General features: G+C 45.4%; 1 protein-coding gene and 1 long non-coding RNA gene across 7 annotated transcripts in view; one reads left to right on the plus strand and one right to left on the minus strand.

The window, feature by feature from the left end:
- The window catches only part of PLD5 (phospholipase D family member 5), a 391790-nt gene that overhangs the window by 35052 nt on the left and 333458 nt on the right, over window positions 1-23280 (minus strand). The window lies entirely within an intron of this gene.
- On the plus strand, window positions 10-12736 carry LOC125086316 (uncharacterized). Of its 3 annotated transcripts, none has more exons than XR_007123153.1 (4): window positions 10-253; window positions 9415-9500; window positions 10505-10851; window positions 11525-12736. It is a non-coding gene; the product is annotated as an uncharacterized LOC125086316 (long non-coding RNA). The 3 variants fall into 3 exon arrangements; XR_007123152.1 differs by having other exon boundaries at window positions 10661-10851; XR_007123154.1 differs by having other exon boundaries at window positions 10661-10758.

Here is a 23280-nt window from a genome sequence, read left to right on the forward strand (position 1 = left end):
CCAGCACCATCATGGCCACCGGTTTGCGGCGGCGACGCACGAGGGTCGTAAAGAAGGCGCGCTGCCTGCTTTCTGGCAGCCTCCCGCGCGGGGCGCGCCGGGCCGCTCCGCCATTCCCGCCCGGACTCAGGAGACTTGGCAGGTGAGGACCTGGTCGCGACGTCGGGCTCCGGCGAGGCCCGGGGCCCCAGGACCCCATCAGGGCGGAAGGGGAGACTGATCTCCTCCCAGACAGCTCTCAGAGGTCTCACAGGTAGGGACTCCTGGGGGAGGTTTTCTTCAGGTCAGGAACCCCCCGAAAGTGGGGGGGGGCAGGAAAGAATTTCCGAAAGGAAAGGAATTGTGCAGGTCAGGGCCTGGGGGGAGGAACTGTAAGAACTTCGGTGTGAAAGCGCGAGCGGATGTGCAGTTTGATCTGGCGGGTCAGGCGGCCTGAGTCCATGGCTCCGCGGGCAGCACCCTTAGGGCCCCCAGAAGCGTACGGAGTCTGAGTGGGCCCTGACCTGCTCTGGGGTGACCTCATAAGGTCTAAAGTGAGCCCTTGGGGTGCCAATCTGGGGTTTATATGGACTCGCGGTGGCCAAGAGGTACATTTCTCCTCCTGGAGGGCGGACAGGTGAGCATGTACCTGGTCTGTGCTCTGCAGGGACACCCACCCTTTGTCTCCGCGCTGGCGACACACAGGAACATCACTATGGGACCAAGGCAGAGTCAAACTACAGTCCCAGACTGTAGGATCAAAATCCAAGAAAGGGCCTTTCAAAAGACTATGGAGTTAAAATGCATCCTGGCAAACTGAGGACCCTATGTGAATTAGAATGACCCACTTTCAATGCTGGATGGCCTTCAAAAGGGACATTAGCTGTCCCAGAGACTCATCGGGTTTGGTTCGTTGTAACAGGAACGCCAAAACACCCAGACCAATTTCTGTACATTGAATCCTGGCTAGGACTTGCCCAGACCCTACCCCCTGGGTGCCATTCGGAAGGGATGGGCTGGGGTCTTAATCACCTCATCCAAGTGGCCCCAAAAGACCGACAGAAGCCCCAGCCAGAGATCCCAAGGCTAAACCGATCCTGTCCCCTCCGTACGCACCCCCAAGGCCGTCTACACCTGGCCTCTAGTTCCAGACACTCTACAGCCATCAGTCCCCCCGGCGCCCCAGGCCCAGAGGATCTACTTTCTCTAAGACCAGCAGCCAGGTTGTTTTCCAGGCCGGGCCAAGCACCCTCCAAATGCCGGTGCAAGAACCGGAGCGGCACCATAAAGACAGTCCAGCCCGGCCGTTCCATGATGTATTATCAACCTTTCTCCACCACCGACCCCTTCAAGTGGACACACAAGCCCACCTGTTCATTCTGGGAAAGGGTTTCCAGGGTGGCCCTGTTGACAGGTCTATAGGGTGGAGAGGCCCCAACCACCACACAGGGGAAACCCAGAACCCCCTTGGCCAGGGATCAATGTGCCTACTGTTAAGAAAAGGGACATTAAAATAAAGTATGTCTCAACTGGGGAAAGGCTCCCTGAAAAAGGGGGACCTCATAGGCCTTGCAGAAATAGACTAAGGGGAACCAGGCTCTCTCCTCCTTGGCCTCCATGAGCTCATGGTCAGAATAAAAATAGGGGGCCAACCAGTGACTTTTACAATTGATACTGGGGCCGAGCACTCTCTTGTCACCTCCCCAATGGCCCCTTTCAGCAAGAGGACTGCGATCATCCTTGGGGCTACGAGGACACTGGCAATTTGCCAGGCTCGTCAGTGTAAACTCAGGGGCCACCAGGTCCAACATGAGTTCCTCTGTATCTATTGCCCCATCCCCCTCCTGGGCTGAGGCATACTCTCCAAGCTTGGGGTTCAGATAACCTTTCAGCCCACCGGGCACAGCAGCCTCCGAATGAACCCAGGGCAAGAGGAGACAGGGTCTCTGGTACTAGCAATTACCACACCAAGGCAAAAAGAATGGAGGCTATTCTGTGGCCAGGCCGAGCCGAATGGCCTGCTGGATTTCAGGTTCACTTCCTTTCAGTATGGTCTAAAGAAAACCCACCTGGACTAGCCCAGAATCGGGCCCCTATCATTGTTGAACTGATCCCGAGAGCCCAACCCCAGAGGCAAAGGCAATATCCCCTCCCACAAGAAGCTAACGTTGGCATTCAAGAACACCTGGCCGGACTTAAAAAGCAGGTATCCTGATCAAGTGCCAGTCGGCTTGGCATACCCCACTCCCGCCGGTCAAGAAGCCAGGAGGGGATATCGACCAGGTCAAGACCTCTGCCCATCAACAAGGTGGCCACCTCCCTGCACCCAGTCATCCCAAATGCATGCGCCCTCCTCCAGGATGTGGATGACCTCCTTGCCAGTGACTGCACACAAGGCACAGAGGATCGCCTACAGCTCCTGTCAAACTCAGGATATCGAATCTCAGGGAGGAAGACCTAAATCTGCCAACAGCAGGTCTGATACCTCGGTTTCCTCCTCACCCAAGAGAAGAGAGAACTAGGGCCAGAGAAAGAAAGCCACCATCTCTTTGCCACAGCCCCAGAAAAGGGCCTACGAGAATTCCTGGGGCCTGCAGGATTCTGCCACATCCAGATTCCTGGGTTCTCAGCAGTAACAAGACCCCTCCATGATCTCTTAGGGGGACCAAATTGAAAACCCCCTGCCTGGACTGAGAAAGCAGAAGCTGCCTTCACAGAGCTAAAGGCTGCCCTGGGCAGGTTCTAGCCCTAGGCCTACCAAATGTAGAAAAACCCTTCAATCTCGTGGTACATAAAAAAAAGATAGCACTCGGGGTACTTACCCAGACAGTTGGGCCTTGACAATGGCCAGCTGCATATCTGTCAAAGAGCCCTGACTCAGGGCGCTGGCAGCCACAGTCCTACTCATTAAGGAGGCAGACAGGCTCACCCTGGGACAAGAACTTAACACCCAGGTCCCTCATGCAGTTACGTCCCTTATGAACACACAGGGGCACCATTTCCTTTCCAGCTCCCGGCTAGCACAGTACCAAGGGCTCCTCTGCAAGAATCCATGGGTCCCCCTCGGAACAGTAAGGACATTAAACCCAGCAACCCCTCTCCCCACGGAAGAGGGGGAACTAGACCATGACTGCTCTGAGGTAACTGATAAAGTCTATGTGAGCCGTCCAGACTTACAGGATTAAACCATAAAGAATCCAGAGCTCACGCTATTCGGCAATGGCAGCAATTACCACAAGAGGGTGCCCGGAAAGCGGGTTATGCAGTGACCATGACCATTGAAGTCCTAGAAGCTAAGGCATTACCAGCTGGACTGTCAGCACAACAGGCTGAACTATACACCTTAGTCCGAGCCCTCACCCTCAGTGAAGGCAAGAGGGTCACCATCCACACACGGACTCTCGGTACATCTTCCCTACTGTGCGTCTACAGGGGACCATCTACAAGGAGAGGGGCCTCCTAACTGGTGCAGAAAAAGCTATCAAAAACAAAGAAGAGATACTAAAACTCCTTGAAGCCATCTGGCTTCCAAGAGAAGCAGCAATCCTGTACTGTAAGGGAACCCAGAAAGGAGACAACCCTATAGCATGGGGAAATCATCTGGCAAACGAGGCTGCCAAGACTGCAGCCAGTAAGGACACAGAGCTCCTTCCCTCACCATGGCCCTGACACCCCCAGAAGTCCCTCCGCCCAGTTACACTAAGAGGAAAAAAATGGGCCATGGCTGAGGGGCCACCCTAAAAAGGGGTGATGGGTGTTGCTAGATGGGCACATCTTCATCCCAACAGCAACAGGAGGGCATCTAGTCAAGAAATACCACTGACTCACCCACCTGGGAAAAACTTTATTAGAGGCCTTCTCCAGAAGCACGGCTGCATCTGCCAGCTGCCGGCACTGTGCTGAGCAACCAGTGAGTGGTGTGTAACATGTGCTAAAAAATAATGCCCAGCCTGCTCTGCAGGCCCCCCCAGGGGGATGGGAGTAACCCCTTTCAAAGAGCTAAAAATAGACTTCGCAGCCGAGCAGGGGTTCAGATGTCTCCTAGTAATAGTATACACATTCCTGATTTAAACTCTTTAAAGTATAGGGATAGAGAGAACGTTCCTCAACTTCAAAAAATTGATCTATGAAAAACCCACAGTGAATATCATTCTCAATGGGGAAAAGCTGACAGTCTTCCCATTGAGATGAGGAACACAAGGATTCCTACTCTCACCACTGTTGTTCAACATAGTACTAGAAGTCCTAGCAACAGCAATCAGACAACAAAAAGAAATAAAATGTATTCAAATTGGCAAAGAAGAAGTCAAACTCTCTCTCTTCGCAGATGACATGATCCTTTATATGGAAAAGCCCAAAGACTCTAGCCCCAAACTACTAGAACTCATACAGCAATTAAGTAATGTGGCAGGATACAAAATCAATATGCAGAAATTAGTTGCTTTCTTATACACTAACAATAAAAATATAGAAAGGGAAATTAGAGAATTGATTCCATTTACTATGGCACCAAGAACCATAAGATACCTTGGAATAAACCTAACCAAAGAGGTAAAGGATCTGTACTCCAGGAACTACTGAACACTCATGAAAGAAATTGAAGACAGAAAAAGATGGAAAAGCATTCCATGCTCATGGATCAGAAGAATAAACACTGTTAAAATGTCTATACTGCCCAAAGTAATCTATACTTTCAAGGCCATCCTGATCAAATTTCCACCAGCATTATTCAAAGAGCTGGAACAAACAATCCTAAAATGTGTATGGAACCAGAAGAGACCCCGAATCGCTAAGGAAATGTTGAAAAAGAAAAACAAACCTGGCATCATGTTGCCTGATTTTAAGCTTTACTACAACGACAGCATAGTACTGGCACAAAAACAGACACATAGACCAGTGGAACAGAGTAGAGAATCCAGATATGGACCCGCAACTCTATGGTCAAATAATCAACAAAGCAGGAAAAAATATCCAGTGGAGAAAAGACAGTCTCTTTAATAAATGGTGCTGGGAAAATTGGACAGCTATGTAGAGAAGAATGAAACTCGACCATTCTCTTACACCATACATGAAAATAAACTCAAAATGGATGAAAGACCTCAACATGAGGCAGGAATCTATCAAAATCCCAGAGGAGAACATAGGCAGTAACCTCTTCAACACTGGCCACAGCAACTTTCAAGACATGTCTCCAAAGGCAAAGGAAACAAAAGTGAAAATGAACTTTCGGGACTTCAGCAAGGTAAAAAGCTTCTGCACAGCAAAGGAAACAGAGAGGCAATCCACAGAATGGGAGAAGATATTCACAAATGACACTACAGACCAAGGGCTGATATCTAAGATCTATAAAGAACTCCTCAAACTCAACACCCAAAAAACATAATCACGTCAAAAAATGGGCAGAAGACATGAACAGACACTTCTCCAAAGAAGACATACACATGGCTAACACATGAAAAAATGTTCATCATCATGAGCTATCAGGAAGATTCAAATCAAAACCACACTGAGATACCACCTTACACCAGTTAGAATGGCCAAAATTAACAAGGTAAGAAACAACAAGTGTTGGAGAGGATGTGGAGAAAGGGGAACCCTCTTACGCTGTTGGTGGGAATGCAAGCTAGTATAGCCACTCTGGAAAACAGTGTGGAGATTCCTTAAGAAATTAAAAATAGAGCTACCATATGACCCTGCAATTGCACGACTGGGTATTTATCTCAAAGATACAGATGTAGTGAAAAGGACCATCTCTACCCCAATGTTCATAGCAGCAATGGCCACAGTAGCCAAACTGTGGAAGGAGCTGAGATGCCCTTCAGCAGATGAATGGATAAAGATGTGGTCCATATATACTATATATGTATTATGGCTCCTTCAGAAAGGATGAATACCCAACTTTTGTATCAAAATGGACAGGACTGGAGATTATGCTGAGTGAAATAAGTCGAGCAGAGAAAGTCAATTATCATATGGTTTCACTTACTTGTGGAGCATAAGGAATAACACGGAGGACGTGAGGAGATGGGGAGGAAAAGTGAATTGGGGGAAATCGGAGGGGGAGACAAATCATGAGAGACTGTGGACTCTGAGAAACAAACAGGGTTTTGGAGGGGAGGGGGTGGGGGGTTGGGTGAGCCTGGTGGTGGGGATTAAGGAGGGCACAGATTGCATGGAGCACTGGGTGTGGGGCATAAACAATGAATGCTGGAACACTGAAAAAATAAAATAAAATTTTAAAAAATAGTATATACATTCTCTGGATGGGTCAATGCCTTCCCGAACAGGATAGAGTGAAGCCAGGAAGGAGCCAAAGTTCTCTTATGGGAGATTATGCCCCAGTTCAGCCCGCCATTAACAATCCATGGTAACGATGGGCCCGCATTTGTAGCAGACACTGCACAGGTCTTAACCAGGTCTCTCAACATCATTTGGGGGCTGCACACTGCCTTCCGGCCCCAAAGCTCAGGGAAAGTAAAGTGAATGAATCACACCCTCAAGGGAACCTTAGCAAAGTTTTGTCAGGAGACTAGCCTCCCAAGGCCAGATCTGCCACCCCTGGCCCTCCTGCATGCCCACTGCACACCCAGGACGCTAAGTTACTCCCCTTTCGAATTCGTGTATGGACCAGCTTCCCTGTGCCTGAGGAGTCTTCCAGGAAACTTACATCAGATTGGAGAAAAAGAAATAAAAAAACAACTTCAGGCCTGGGGGCCACCCTAAATAAATGACAAAGACGCACCACTGAGAGGCCCCAGTCTCCACAGGGTCCCATGTGCGCACGCCTTCCAGGCAGGAGACTCAGTGTGGGTCAAAGACTGGAAAAGGGACCCCCTCAAACCACAGTGGACAGGGCCTCACTCTTTGTTCTAACCACCCCTACTGCCTTTAAGGTCGCCTGTGTCACCTGTGGGTCCACCAATCCAGAGTGAAAAAAAGCTCATCACTCGGACAAAGAGCCAGAGCAATGGCAAGTCAGCCAAACCCCACACACCCACTCCAGCTTTGCCTCCGACGAGACCCCACCGACTAAGGGACACCTGCTTGCTGTGCTCCCTAGTTCTCACCGGCACGATATCCATCATCTTAGGGGTCAGACTCGACTCTGTTGCCCCTTCTGGCTGGACTTTCCCCCAGAGACTTGCCATTACTGTTGTTTCTTGGGTGACCACAGGGTGTTGTACTATACTTCCTTGTCCACAGGTTGGATCTGCGGTCCAGCTAGCCACGATGGCACCCTCTAACTAAGCCGGGGACCCTCCACTTTTGCTGGCCCTCTGCTGTCTACTCCTAAGTGCATTTCACTATGGTCTTTCTGAGCCCAGTCAGTCCTGGTCTTCTGCTGCCTGGGGTGTTGTTCCTCACTGCCTTTAGCCTGCCCGACCTGGCGGGGGGGGCAAACTCTCGCATTACCACTACTGGCAAATGGTTCCCTTGGCTCCTCCTCCTCATCGGCCCCCTCCTCATAGTAGCATTTGGTCCTTGTATTTTTAATGCCTTTACCAAGTCCACACTGCTCAGATTGCCAAGATCAGACTCCAGCTGCACCTTACTCACTGTTGCCCCGCAGATGATAAAGATGATGTCCTCTAAACCAGGTGTTTAAAGGGGCATTGAGGGGGGGGGAATAATAAGGAAAATCTGGGTTCTGAGGTGGCCGATCAATCCAGCAAGGGAATCCCAGTCCCGGCCCAGGGCCATTCCAGGTTTTCCCCTGCCCGACCGGCCACGGCCACAAGAGTGGCACAGATACAGAAGTAAAAGTGTACAAACTGTCCCCTTTGTTTGTGCTCAGACCTTGAGAGATTACTCTCCTCGGGGTCTGCTGGCATGAAATAAACGTCCGACTCTCCAAGGTCTTCCAGGGCTGCTTGGTTTTCTGGCCAGGATGCAGTCCAGGTTCCATAATGTCAGACTGCCTGGAATTATGCTCAGTTCTATGGCTTTCTATCTGCATGATTTTGTTGGACAAGACACACAATCTCTGGGTCTCATTCTCCTTCTACAAAACGGAGTTAAGAGTACTTAGTCCACACACCTGATAGATGCTTTTAAAATGGTCAGGACATTTAAAAGGCTCAGAATGGCGCCTATGACTTGGCACACACCAATAATTTGTTAACAATACACAAGAAGTGACTCCTACGAACATGGCACTAGCCTCAAGAAGAATGCACCAGTACAATCCTGCGACACAGAGACCACAGAGGGATTTCTTCCACTTCCCGCGGTGCACAGATGGAGGGAAAGCTCAGGCACACAGGCAAAGACACTTGCCCCAAGTGGGAGACCTAGCCAGCAACAAGTTGAGAATGTGAACGCAGGTTTCTGACCTTCGATGGCGTACACCCAGGGCACAGCAGCACCGGCTTCATCTGCGTCCAGGCTCACTTTGTGAGCATTACAGGTGCTTTCTCATTCGGTCGATGACAGCGACACAGTAACACATGATCATACACAAACAGCACAAGGATGCATGTTCTGTGATCTGAACACCCAGGGATGGGTGTGCTAGGGACACCTGAGTCCACTGATGTTAAACTCCCTCCTACCCCTTCCTCCAGCTCCCCCTCAAAGACACTACTCAAGAACACAGAAGACGTCACCTGCTGCAAAGGACCCCCTAGGACTCCTCCAGTATGTCCTGGAGGTTTTTCCCCATGCACCTACATGGGCCTGGCTTCATTCTATCAGCCCACAGTGGCTACAGAATGAGGCATACATGCTACTTCACCTGCAGATAGACTTGCCGTATTTTTCTCTAATGCAAGACATAAAGCAATGAGCATCCTTGAGCATCTATCTTTGTGCATCTGTGCAAGTACTCCTTCAGTATAGCTTCCTAGCACTGGATGTACAAACACATTCAGGGCAATTAGAGGTTATAAAGTGGGTGGAGGCAGAGCAGAAGGGGCGTGTCAGACATGTACAAAGGCACCGCGGCTCCTGGGGTGGTGAGATATGATCAGAGCTGAGAGGCTAAAGCAGAGTGAGCTAGGGAGAACATGTGTGAGTGTGTAAATATGTTTTTCTGGGTAAAACTGTAGGGACACAGATAGCAGATCCTCAGGGGCTTCGAGCTGGGATAAACAGCTTCACATTTATGCTGAAGGTTATGGGGAAGCAGGCAATGAGGGTAGGGGCATGACCAGGCTTGAATTGGAAAGGTCTCCTGGACTGTGGTGTAGAGACAGAAGACAGGGTGAGGGACCTGGGGCGTTCAGTCCCCGGGCCTTGGCAGGAGCCAGGTACAAGACTTACATGTTCCTCTGTGGTTACCAATCTGAGAGATTTCAAAAAATTGTCTAGGGTAACTGCCAGTGGTTGCTAATCTCATTTAACACTGAAGACAGAGCCCACCCCACTTTTTGCTGACAGGGTGTCAGGAACATTCAGCTCTGCATCTGACCTTCACGCTTTTGTACCTTTTTGCAGGTTGAATCAACACTGCCAAGCTATCTTCTCCAGGGAAGCCCTGAGCATTTCACTTGAGCATCTCAACTTTTATACTGGTTTAGCAGGTATGAAAACAGGCTTTTTGTCTGGGGTAGGGGTAGGAGGTGGAGAAACTGAGCTCTGGCTCCCATGTGGGTAAGTAGCTGTCCCCAAGATCAGGGCCTCCTTGACCTCCAGGGGGCCCATGTTCTCTGGCCTTGCCTGCGGCCACCATCAAAAAGGAAGGAAGGAGGGAAGGAAGGGAGAAAATGAGGGAGGGAGGAAGGGAAGGAGAGAGAGAGGGAGGGAGGGAGCCGGTGGAGGGAGGGAGAGAAGGGGGGAAGAAAACAGCAGTGCTGCACCTGAGGCCAAAGATGGTGGATAGAAGTCTAAATCTTACACCAATCAGACACAGGGCCTTAGGGAAATCATCCTGTTTTCAGTCTTTGTCTACTCCCCTGAGCAATGAGGAGGCTGGGTTCATCAAGTCCACAAGGGTCTTTCGGCCTTGCCCTCTAGGGATTCAGGACATCGATGTCTTGCCCACCTTCATCCCCCTTTCCATGCCCTATCAACCCAGTTAGTGCTGCTTGGAGAACTTACTTGTGTGACAGGATGACTTCCTCTAGGCTCCTGCATGACGGTAGCTAGTGACCCTGCCTGGTTTTATCTTTTTTTTTTTTTTTTTAAGATTAATTTATTTATTTGAGAGAGGAGGAGTGTGAGTGTGGGGAGGCAGGGGAGACGGACAGAGAGAATCTCAAGCAGACTCCCCACAGAGAGCACAGAGAAAATGAGGGGCTGGATCTCACAACCCCGAGATCACGACCTGAGCTGAAACCAAGGGTTGGACCCTTCACTGACTGAGCCACCCAGGCACCCTGTCCCTCCTAGATTTTAAATTCAGACAAGGCACATTTGAATCTTAATCCTGCAATCCTGTAAATTACCTAATTTTTACATTTCAGTTTATTGTGCAGTGAGGACAATGCTGATCTCTAAGGTTTGCTGTCAGAATTTAATAATAATCATAATTTTGACAGCCAGTATTGATGGAGTGTTTAGCTGACGTGTGTCCTGTGTTGAATAGTGCCCCCTCCCCGCAAATGCATTTCCACCTGGAGTCCATGAATGTGACGAGAAATACGGTCTTTGCTGCTGCAATCCTGATGAAGTCATACTGAATTATGGTGGGTCCTAAATCGAATATGACTGGCATCCTTATAGAAGAGGAAAATTTATACAGACACACAGGGGAGATGGCTATGTGAAGACAGATTGGAGCGACACACTACAAGCCAAGGAAGCTACGGATTGCCGGCAACACCCGGAAGCTAGAAGGAGGTGAGGAAAGATTTCCCCGCTAGAGCCTTCAGGGAGAGCATAGCTCTGCCGACACCTTGACTTCACACTTCTAGCCTCCAGAAGTGTGACTGGGTAAGTACGTTCCTGCTCTCTGAAACCACCAAGTATGTAATTCGTTCTGGCAGCCCCATGTGTGAAACGTACTGGGTGCCTCACTGACTTCCACCTTGATAGTGGGTCTGGTAGACAGTGTTCGTCCTCATTCTACACAGGGGAATGGAGGTCTACACAGGGGAATGGAGGCTGCGATAGTGATTTTCTCATTGGTAAATGACACAGCTGAGATTTGAACTTGGGTCTAACTCAGAAGCCTGCATGCCTAACCATTATGCTAATAACCCCACTTAGCACATGGTTAGAAGTCACAGTACCTATTATTATTAATTCTGTGATGCCTTTTCTGGTCAACCTGTTTTCCACTTTGTCTAGTACTATACCTGGGGCGTGTTTTATACTGTATCATAGTTAAAAAAAAATTGTGTACGTCTGTCTGTTTCCCCTAGGTGACTCTGTAGTCTCTGAAGACACTATATCAGCTTCTTTTTTTTTTTTTTTCCAGTGCTGGATTATGGTACTTGCCTGGAAAATGTTTATAGAATGAATGCCTGGCCTTTGAAATGAGTAAATGGTGGAGAAAGATGAAAACAAGTTCCCTTCTGAATTCAGGAGCCTAGCTCTAGGTCAGCCTCATGCCCTCTGATCTTGAGCCCATGAATTTAACATAAATCTCTCTTCTGGTGCTAAGGGAGCAGAAAACCTGGAGATGGTCATGCCCAGAGACCCACCTGGAAGATTTCACAAGCATGGTTGTCCGTGATCAGTATCAGTGGCAGCGCTCACACTGGTCAGTGTGCTAACTGTCCTCTATACGTGTCTCTCGCATCTGCCAGCACTGGGGCACAGAGACCAAGATGAGCTCATCTTTTGAATGCGGACTGCCTTAAAAGAGTCCACACTATCCCACACACAATGGAGTCAGAGATAGAATACCACTGAAAGTAGAAATCCAGAGACTCATTTGATTTTTGTCACTGAAAAGTGAACTCGTCAGCCATTATTCACTTCTGGTATGCCCAAATCTTGCTGGTGTCCTTTGTTGTTGTTTTTTTTCTTCTACATCAGACCTATAGTGTTTTTCAGTTAATTGCTCACATACGGCAAACACTATGTTTGGATATATCTGATCCAAGGTTGAATAAGAATGTCATTGCTTCCCTGTCCACATTTTTCTCAGGAACAGATGTCCCCTAGTTTTCAGGTGGAGGTTATGTCCTCTATGCTGTGGTTGGGGGTAGATCAAAGCTATCAGTAGTTGGGGAACAAAGCCACTTCCCTCCCACTCCCGGTCATTCTCCACTGACTCTTTCCTGATGCATGGAGTGATATTAAATGCATCCCAAACACTGCTGCAAGCTCCTCATAACTGTGAAAGAAGACAACCACTCTTTAGTATGATACAACATGACTAATACGGGTAAGCATTAATGTGAAATTTGACATCTAGAAGGGTGCCAGGATGGTAATTCTGATAGCCTTTTCCTGCAAATGAGAGGCCTCTCAATATGACCTAATGGAGACACAGCAGGTCATCTTCTAGAACAAGCTCAGAAGACCGACTAGCTCTACCTGGGGCTTTGCACTGAACTCATCTGTGCACGGGTAAGCATCAGAGGATTGCTATGAAAAACAAATGGAACAAAATGCACGTACGACATTTCTCTCAGTGCCTGGCTCAAACAGTGTTAGCTTCAGCTGTACCAAGATCCCGCTCTTCTGCTGAGAAGAGATGAGAAGGATGTTTCTGCTATACTCTTGCTTGAAAGGGTCACAGATTTGTTTGAATCAAAGAAGAGAGGTGGCAGAATTCTTTATATGTGAACAACTGTGCTTTAACCACCAACAGATTCCAGACACTTTAGTCACAACTGTGAGGGCACGGAGTCATTCCTCAGGACCACTGGTGGCGGGCACTCGGGGTCAGAAAGGTCACAACAGAACGGCTATTTCAAATGTATGAAATACAACATTTTCACTTGCTTCTCGAGGTCAGCCCTTGCTGGTCTTAAATGTAAGCCTTCCTCAGATGGTGTTGGGGTTGGCAGAAGCAGAGCCTAGTAGCTGGAAAAAATGGGCGACAGTGAAACAAGGAGGTGCCCCTGGATAGAGCTGAAGCAGGATCCCACAGGGAAAAGGAGTCCACTGAGATGAGACCACCATGGGATAAAGTCAGTGGCTGGGGAAGCGTCTCCATGGGGCCAGGAGAACGACTAAAGGTTTGGGGCAAGGCAGGGATGAAGGAGAGTGGTCGTATGAGCTTTACGTGGACTTCTCCACTGAAGTCTCAAATCTGGACATGCAGGGTGTTTGTGAAAGTGTTTAGCCTGTTCATGAAGGAAGACCTAGTGGAGGGACAGTGACCTTCCTTGGACCTTCCCTGCATTACCCGAGTCTGTGGAACTCAGTGCTCACACCTTGGAAGCCGACTGCCCCTAGAAGTCACCCTACTGAGGAGCCAGCTTTAGAGTAATAGTGAAAGGCTCTGGTCATTGGGTTTCCAGGGAATCTTATCATTTTCAATAAATATTTTAAAAAAGAATTTTATCTAATGTTTAAATTACCAACTAGGTCTCACCAATGTGGATATACAGGAAACATACCTCCACATAATAAAGGCCATCTATGAAAAACCCATAGCTAACATCACACTCAATGGTGAAAAACTGAGAGTTTTTTCTCTAAGGTCAGGAACAAAGCAAGGACATCCACTCTTGCCACTTTTATTCAACATAGGACTAGAAGCCTTAGCCATAGCACTTGGGTAAGAAAAAGAAAAAAAGGAATCCATATTGGTAAAAAAGAGTTAAACTTCCTTATTTGCAGAGGACATGATACTATAACATAGAAAACCCTAGACTCCACCAAAAACGAATAGAATAGATGTATTCAGTAGAGTTGCAGAATGCAAAATTAATAACCAGCATTTCTATACACTAATAAGACTAGTAAGAAAGTGGCAGAAAAAGAAATTAAGAAAACAACTCCATTTGCAAGTGCACCAAAAAGAATAAAATAACTAGGGATAAACTTAATCAAGGGGGTGAAAGGCCTGTACTCTGAAAAGCTATAAAACACTGATGAAAGAAAGATCACACAAATAAATGCAAAGACACTCATGCTCATGTTGTTAAAATGTTCATACTACCCAAAGCAATCTACAGATTCAATATAATCCCTATCAAAGTGCAAACAGCATTTTTCACAGAACAAGAATAAATAATACTAAAATTTGCATGGAACACAAAAGACCCTGAATTGCCAAAGCAGTCTTGAAATAGAAGAACAGAGCTGGAAACATCACAAGCCCAGACTTCAAGATACACTACAAAGCTGTGGTAATCAAAACAGTACGGCATGGACACAAAAATAGACACAAAGATCAAGGGAACAGAATAGAGGATCCAGAAATAAACCCACACTTCTGTGGTCAATTAACTCATGACAGTGGAGGCAAGAATACATAATAGGGAAAGACAGTCTCTTCATTAAATGGTGCTGGGGAAGCTGGGCAGCTACATGCAGAAGAATGAAACCAGACCATTTTCTTTCATCATACACAAAAATAAACTCAAAATGCATGAAAAACCTAAATATGAGACCTGAAACCGTACTACTCCTAGAAGAAAACGCAGGCAGCAATCTCTCTGACATTGATTATTGCAACATATTTCTGTTTCTTAAGGCAAGACAAACAAATGCAAAAAATAAACCATGGGACCTCAAAATAAAAAGGATTGCACAGTGAAGAAACCATCTACAAAACAAAAAGACGACCTACTGAATGGGAGAAGATATTTGCAAATGATATATCCTATAAGGGTTTGGTGCAAAATACATAAAGAACTTATACAACTCAATACTCAAAACCCCAAACAATCCAATTAAAAAAGAGATGGAGGACCTGAATAGATATTTTCCAAGGAAGATATACAGATGGCCTACAGACACAAAAAGAGAGGGAGGCACCACTATTCATCAGGGAAATGTAAACCAAAAGCACAAAACGGTATCACTTTACATCTGTCTGAATGGCCTAAATAAAAAAAGATAAGAAACGATAAATGTTGGAGAAGATGAGGAGGGAAAGGAACATTCACACACTGGCAGGAATGTAAATCGGGGCAGCTATTATGGAGAACAGTACAGAGATTCTTCCAAAACTTAAGAACAGAACTACCTTATGATACAGTAATTTCACTATTTGCTACTTACCCAAAGAAAATTAAAACATTAATTTGAGAAGGTATATGCATGCCTGTTTATTGCAGCATTATGTACAATAGCTCAGATATGCAAGCAACCTGTGTCCACTGACAGATGAATGGATAAGGAAGATGTGAACAGAAACACACACACACACACACACACACACAACGTATGTATGTATGTATGTATGTATAATGGAATAGTACACAGCCATAAAAAGGGATGAGATGGAGTCATTTGAGACCTAGACAGTATTATGCTAAGTGAAATAAGTAAAATACTTTTCTGATATGTAGCAGAGCTCACATGGGACCCAGTATGTTTGGTGTCCTTAATTGTTTCTTTCCATTGCATCTCCTGCCATAGGCTGTCTGCACCACTATATCCCTGGGGGGAATATCCCTAGCACTTTCTTCCACTTAAAAAAGAATACTTTTCTCTAAAGAGGGGTTCGCTTGCTCTGTTAACCTTGGGACACTTCTATCAAACAGTATCTGGAGCTAGAGGCTGGAGATCACCCACTAGAGGAGTTTGTGAATGTAAACATGAGTACCTAAACACGATCTGATGCTTGACCGAGGCACGGAAGGTGCAGGGAAAGAGGCTGTACTTGAAACAGAGTGTCACACCAGGCTTGGATTCTTGCTGAAGTCAATGGACAATGTTGTTTTCAAGATTCAGTCCAATTTCCCACAGAATATGACAGGAAACTTGGCAGGATGCCGCTGGGAAATCCAGGAGGATGAAAACAGATGTTTCATGAAAACCAAATGAGAGCAAATCTTTGTCAAAAGTTTGGGCTTTGGGACCAGATATAGCATTAACATTGTGGTTCTCTAACTCTCGAGCTGTATCGCTCTGGACTAGCTCATCAACTTCTTTACGCCCCCGAGACAGACAGAAGCAGTTCTTGACATCTGGAAGCTGGCACATGACTGCCAACTTGGCCTCGATATTTCCAGGAGTGGCCTGGCACTCACAGCTGTGTCTTGGTGTTCTCTTGTTAAACATAAGCCATTTCTAGTGCACTAACATCAAAACAAAAACAAGACCACTCCGTGATCATGTCTAGACACAAACAAAACCATGAGCACTGTCCAAATCACAAAAATGGCCAACAATCCCCCCATATGAGTGACTGCTGCTTCTTTATTAACTACGGTTTTAGCCTCACTGGATTCCCTCGCTCTAAATGAGTCTTAAATGAAGATACCCAATCATAAAACTCCCCCCTACTTCCTGACAGCATTCAGTCCTGAGCCAAGCCCTGCTTCCTAAATCCTCCCACAAATCACATAAGCCCTAATCCCATAAGTCCTAGGACCTGCTTATTGAGACAGCCCAGGTTTTGTCACAGTGTGTACTCTCCCTTGTAACAAGCAACTTCTTCAACTTCACTTGGCTGGTCTTTGGCTGGAGGGCAATGCCACCACCTTATTCCCATGACAGCTACCTCATAGGATTTTTAAGCACAGACAGTTCGGTGTAGCAGAGAACAATGACCAGTACTCAGTACGTGTTCACTGTTGTTCTTCTATTCTGAGTCATACTACGGAGGGAAGTGTTAGGTATTTAGTATAGTTCCCGTTTAAACAGCAACCTGCCCAGACGGCAGAGCAAGAGGTATTTAGAAGCAAGGAGTGAATGAAGACACTGATGGCTCTTAAGGGGGGCCGTAAAGAAGGGCTGAACTTTGGGAGGGAGATATACCCATTAGAACCTAAGGCCAACTAAAGTTCCCAAGACATTTTCAGTGTTGCTCTGCCTTCTTGTTTCTGCATGTATTCTATACCATGTTTTGGAATGCCTATTGTTTAACATTTTAATTCGGAAACCTAGTGAACTAATTCTTTAAAACCTAATTGGTGAAATTAGTTTCACATTTAAGTCTTTAATCCAATTTTACTTTTTTTGTGTGTACAGGTAAGAAAGTGGTCCAGTTTCGTTCTCTGGCATGTCTGTTTTTTCCCGCACCATTTACTGAAGAGACTGTCTTTTCTCCATTGTATATTCTTGCTTCGTTATATATTAAATGGCCATATAATCATGGGTTTCTTCCTGGGCTCTCTATGTCATGTGTCTGTTTTTGTTTCCGTACCATACTGTTTTGATTACAACAGCTTTGTAGTACCTCTTGAAGTCCGGGGTTGTGATACCTCCAGTTCTGTTCTTTTTAAGACTGCCTTTTCTATTCAGGGTCTTGTGGTTCCAAACAAATTTTATTATTATTTGTTCTTGTTCTGTGAAAAATGCTGTTTGCACTTTGACAGGGATTGCATTAAAGCTGAAGATTGCTCTGGGTAGTATGAACATTTTAACAATATTTGTTCTTCCAATCCATGATCATGAAATATCTTTCCCTTTTTTTGTATCCTCTTCAATTTCTTTCATGACCTAAATGTGAGACCTGAAACCATAAAACTCTTAGAAGAAAACACAGGCCGTAATCTCTTTGACTTCAGCCATAGAAACATTTTTCTAGATATGTGTCCTAAAGGCAAGGAAAACAAAAGCAAAAATAAACTACTGGGACTTCTTCAAAAGAAGCTTTTGCACAACAAAGGAAACTATTAAAAAAAAAAAAACCACAAAAAGATTATCTACTGGGCAAGAGAAGATATTTGCAAATGATTTATCCAGTAAGGACTCAATACCCAAGATCCATGATGAACTTATTAAACTCAACCCCAAAGAAATAAATGATACAATTAAAAGTGGGCAAAGGACCTGAACAGATGTTTTTCCAAGAAGACATACAGATGGGAAACAGATACATGAAATGATGCTCAGTGTCACTAATCATTAGGGAAACGCAAATCAAAAGCATAAGATATCATAGCTGCCAGAATTGCTAAAATCAAAACCACAAGAAATAGTAAGTGTTGGAGAAGATGTGGAAGAAAAGAAACACTTGCGCATTGTTGGTGGAAATGAAAATTGATGCACCTACTGTGGAAAACAGTATGGAGGTTCCTCCAAGAGTTAAAAAGAGAAATCCCATACGATCCACTAACTCCATTGCTGAGCATAAATAAAATGAACACGAATTCAAAAAGACATGTGCACCTCTATGTTTACTGCAGCATTAACTACAATACCAAGATAAGGGAACAACCCAGTGTCCACTGACAGATGACTAGATAAAGATGTGCTGTGTGTATGTGTGTGTGTGTATAAAATGGATTATTATTCAGCCATAAAAAAGAACGAGATCTGACCATCTGCAACAATATGGATGGTCTGAGAGGGTTTAATGCCAAGTGAAGTAAGTCAGATAGTGAAAGACAAATACCATGTGATTGAATTCATTTGTGAAACTTAAGAAACAAAACAAATAAAGAAAAAAAAAGAGACAAAAACCCAGACTCTTAAATACAGAGAACAAACTGGTGGTTGTCAGAGGGAAGGTGGTTAGGGGGATGGGTGAAACAGAGAAAGGAGAGTAAGATGTACAAACCTCCAGTTACAAAATAAGTAACAGAGATAAAAAGTACAACATAGGGAATATGGTCAACAAGACTGTAAACACAGTGTGTGGTGACAGATGCTAACTACACTTATCATGATGAGCTTGGAGTAACATATGTTTTGTTGTAATGTAGTGGAGTAACATGTATACTGTTGAATCATTATATTGTGCACCTGAAACTAATATAACACTGTTAATTATACTTAAAAAAAAAAACTAACAGAAAAACTAGAAGTATAAAAATAAAAATTTTTATTTAATGGCACCCTAATTATGAGTGATGTTTGTCCCTTTAGGTACGATCCATTGGATGAAAGCATGTCTGTGAACACTCTAGGCATTTGCTATCCCCAGGACTCTCCTCGCACCCCATTCATCATCAGCAGGACACAAGTGGGCACTGGCTCTCGGTGTACACTATCCAGATGTTCTCCAGCTACTAGTATTGCTAATGACTCTCTTCTAAACAAGATGCAGTGTTCCTTTTCCTCTGTTGTGTAAGCTGGTTTTTGTTGTTGTTGTTGTTGTTGTTATTGTTGTTGTTGTTTTTGGTGAGCTTTTCTCTTTAACTCCTGACATTAGTCTGCTTGGTGACTACATTATAGCTTCAGAATCTGAAGGCGATAGAAGACGCCAAGCCTGGCCCTCTAGAGATATAAAAAGAATTATACTTCCTTTGAGTATTGTCCTCTCAACCTTCGGATGACTCAAACCCATTTCTAATTATATATATTTGGTTCAGACTGGTGTTGATTGAAGATTGAAAAAAAAAAAAAAAACTGGCTTTCATTTTGCAGATTTTTCAGCTAGAGCAAAAATCCAGGACAGCTTTGTGAACCAATCTTAAAATAAGGGCCACGGGAACAATAACTGATTTGGGTTTCTGAAAAGCTTCTGAGTCCAGATCATGAAGGGAATAAAAAGCTAAAACGATTGATGAATTGGCTGAGGTTCTCTTAATGTTGTTGTACTGGTAAGACAAGCCTTACCTATCAGGGATCAACCCTCTGCTTTCTGGTGGGCAGTTCAGCTCAGCATGACCATATGCCTGCCACATACCTGCCACACGCCGGTCACCTGTCTGCCACACAATGGCCACATACCAGCCACACACTGGCCACATGCCGGTCACATGTGTGCCACACACTGGCCACATGCCGGTCACATGTCGGCCACATGCCTGCTGAGCTTCCTGAGGGGCCACCCTGACTTTTTAGTTCAATCACACAGTTGACAGTTGACTGAATGGTCCAACTGTTGGAATAAAACAATCTTGAAAAAGTTGGAGATTTATCAGCTAATGTGTCTTTGGAAGAGAATTATGCTCAACAAAAGACAAATTGTCTTTTCCACAAAATGGCTGCCATGTTGGTGACCAGCCGATGGGGCTAAGGTGGCTTGGGTAAGGTGGCTTGGTTAAGGTGGCTTGGGGCCTCAAGCGTCCTGGGGTAAGTGTAGCGACTTCACTTAACAGCTCGAATTCTCTCTGTGGTTCCATCTGTCCCTTGTACTAGGATGTTAATGTGAGAATTTTTGGAGTGTGGGTTTGACACGATCCAGAAGATGCTACCATCCTGCTCCTGAGGGAGAACGAAGAGCAGCAGTACGAATCCTCCCGTTGCCTCCTGTGCCCCTTGCACGTTCGAGATGCTCTATGAGCCTATGTTTGTTTAAACCTCACAACAACTCATAGGGAAGAAACAGCAAAGGAGAGGACTAGCCCAAACGCAGCCAGTGAGCCAGGAAGCTGGTGTCCTAGATGCTCGGAGACAAGCTTAATATTTCGTCTTTGGGAAGAATTATTCACAACAGGGAGTGTCCATAAGACTCAAGCCTGGCTGTTCATGCTGTTCACGTGGGTCTTTGTGTGTGTGTGTGTGTGTCTGGGAAGTTCTGTATATATTAGTCGTCTCAGTTTGAAAACAAAATAAAGATTAGGGGAAATGTGCAATTACACCAGAAAAACATTTTTGTTTTCTCAACATCGGTGGAAGGCAGTTATGGAAGGAAATGTGGTGAGTCAAAAACCAGCCCCTTTCTGCTCAGGGCCTAAGCGGCGGCAGAGGGAGATGAGCTGGGGTTGGCGTCTCCTGCGGAAACCAGAGCAGGCGTCTGATGGATGGTTCTGTCAGCAGAACGTGAAGGGAGAGGCATGAGCACTGTTCCTCATTGTAATTCAGAATAATTAATGCAAGTTAGCTTAGCCACAGCTCAATTTATCATGTACAGATGTCCAGTTTGCTCTTTTCATGATTTCATAGGAATGTGAACAAGCATTTCTTTAATTCTCTTGACAAAGACAAAAGAAGCAGTCCTGTGAGCAGCTATATGCATCCTTTTGGTTCCTGGTTTATATTCTGAGTTACTGCAGGAAATTTAATTAGTAGGAGCTCTAACTTGATTTGGTTTCTGCCCTCAAGGTGAAATTTTTGTTCCCAGGGATAGAAAATAAAGAACTTAATCTGAGCATCTCAAAGACAGCCTCCCACTCAGACATGTGCTCTATGGCCTCTCCTTTCTGGCAGCTGGAGGTCTACACCACGTCACTTCTTGATGTCTTATTTTCTCTGTCACCGAGAGGGAATAATAACAATGGCCACAAAGAACATGACTCATTGAAGAGACAGCAGAGTGTAAGCACCTTGGAGAGCACCTGGTTCAGCCTTATCTCAAAAGGAAGGAAACTGAGGCCCCTAAAGGGGACTGACTTGCAAGATTACAGAATAATGAATGTCCTATGATTTTGGGTCCCAGACTCCTTGACCCAATAAGGCTGTGCAAATACCACCCAGGGTCCGTCGACAGGACGAAGAGGGCTGGTGCTTGCCAGCTCCCTCCCTCCTTTCACACAAACCAATGCTTCATTTTTTTTTTAAACGAGGATATCACAATTCTCCAAAGTAACACTTATTCACCTGGCATCTTTGCTGGCTGTAGGAATTCACACATCGGTTGCTTGGCTTTATCTCATCAAAGGGAAATCAATAGATAAAACCTTGTGTGACCAGAGAATGTTAATGGAAGGAGTCCTGAAGGGGTAGGGCGGAGAGGGAAATGGGATGAAAAGCATCAGGATCACAGCTTGGTTATTTTTAAGTACTTGAATTTCATCCTGCATCTTCTGGAGGGTTGCAGATGATTTTAGAGCACTGCCTCAGCCCTGGCCATGCCTACTTTGTCTTCTCTCATCAATAATGAACATTAAGGAAGCTGAGATCATCCTTTTCAACTCACTATACTGAATTCCCTTTCCAACTCCCTCCAAGGCTCGATTCTTGACAAAATGTTGGGCCAGACCTGGGTGACTATGTCTGCCTTCCAGGTTTGAAAAATAAATACCCACCCTACTTCGGTACCAGGATATTAACAGTAATGTGAATATTTACCATTTAGCTTCTTCTTATTCATGCAAAGATGAAATAATTAAGTAAACCAGAAAGGTAGAGAAAACCTTTTCTGAAATAAAATACAAAATTGTAATTTCAGGCTACTTTTCTTTGAAGCCAAGTCATCTGAGAGTGGGAAACAGAGGCAAATGGATAGAATTTCAGGGGGGGTTCATTTGTAGATTCTAATTCATTAAACTAATTTAGCCTTTCTTTGAGACCCTGAAGTATAGAAAGGGTCTAAAAATTTTCAGGAAAAAAGAGAAAAAGGATCTTCCTTTGGTGCCAGAGAAATGTTTTGACCTCAGTCTATTCCATTCCTCTTGATTCATTCCTTTGTAATTCAGAGTGTGGGCTCAATACCCTTCTCAGTGATGCTATCTTGAGCAGTACTGAGTTCCCTTCACTCATGTCACTGGACCAGGGATGGTAAGAGCCAGAGATACCTAGCCTTTTAAGAAGAAATGTTACACCTATCCTTCCAGCTCACTGGTTCTCATCTCCTCCGTGCTACCAAGAAACATCTCGGAATGGTGAAAGGAGACAGTGCTTCTCCTCTGGGATGGGCCACCACTGGTCTAGCCTACAATCCTGACTGTAATTGCTGGCCACCCCAGGAGTTTATCTGCCTTAGTGGGTAAAGCATGGATTCAGGCTTGAATTTTAGTTCTGCAGCCTTCTCCACTGGGACTTTGGCCAAGTTCTTTTTGTGCCTGAAACTGACAAGTTCCTTAATCTCTCTGTGAAGTGGGGTAATATTAACACCCATAGGGCTGTTGAGATGATTAAACAAATATACAGAATTTACTTAGGCCATTGACCTAAAAACAGCTCATGAGACTGTCCAAAATATGAAGTCACCACTGAATCCAATGGGCTCCCGTCATAACCTGGTCTTCCTTTCATCCATCATGACATCAAGAGCCATCTTCTCCTCTCCTGGGAGTCCTACCTTGGCCTAAGGCTGTGGTTCAAAGAGTAAGGTCTTCAACCCTTCTTATTGAGAAAGGTAACTTCCACCTTCTTTCTACATCTTTCTACATCTTGCTCATTCACTCACTCACTCCTCCGACGGGTGAAAGAGCGACCTCCCCAGAGAGAAGGGAAAGGACACAGGAGGCTCCTCCTCTCATTCAGAGCAGCCTGAGCTTTGGATGTTTTGCTACTGTCCTCTGCAGGCATGCACAGGGCCAGCTGGCAGATATGCCTTTAACTTGAGCAAGTTCAATTCTACAGTGAAAGTAGTAGGAAGCCTAGTTTTGGCCACAAATTCAAAATAGATTCTCCATTCTGGTTTCATCAGTGATAAAGTCATAATTTAATCACTGTCTGTCTGATTCCTGGTGCTGGTTTTAAAAATGGCTTAGAGCTCAGGAGGGTGTG

The sequence above is a fragment of the Lutra lutra genome, chromosome 15 (assembly GCF_902655055.1).
Source record: "Lutra lutra chromosome 15, mLutLut1.2, whole genome shotgun sequence".
NCBI lineage: Eukaryota > Metazoa > Chordata > Mammalia > Carnivora > Mustelidae > Lutra > Lutra lutra.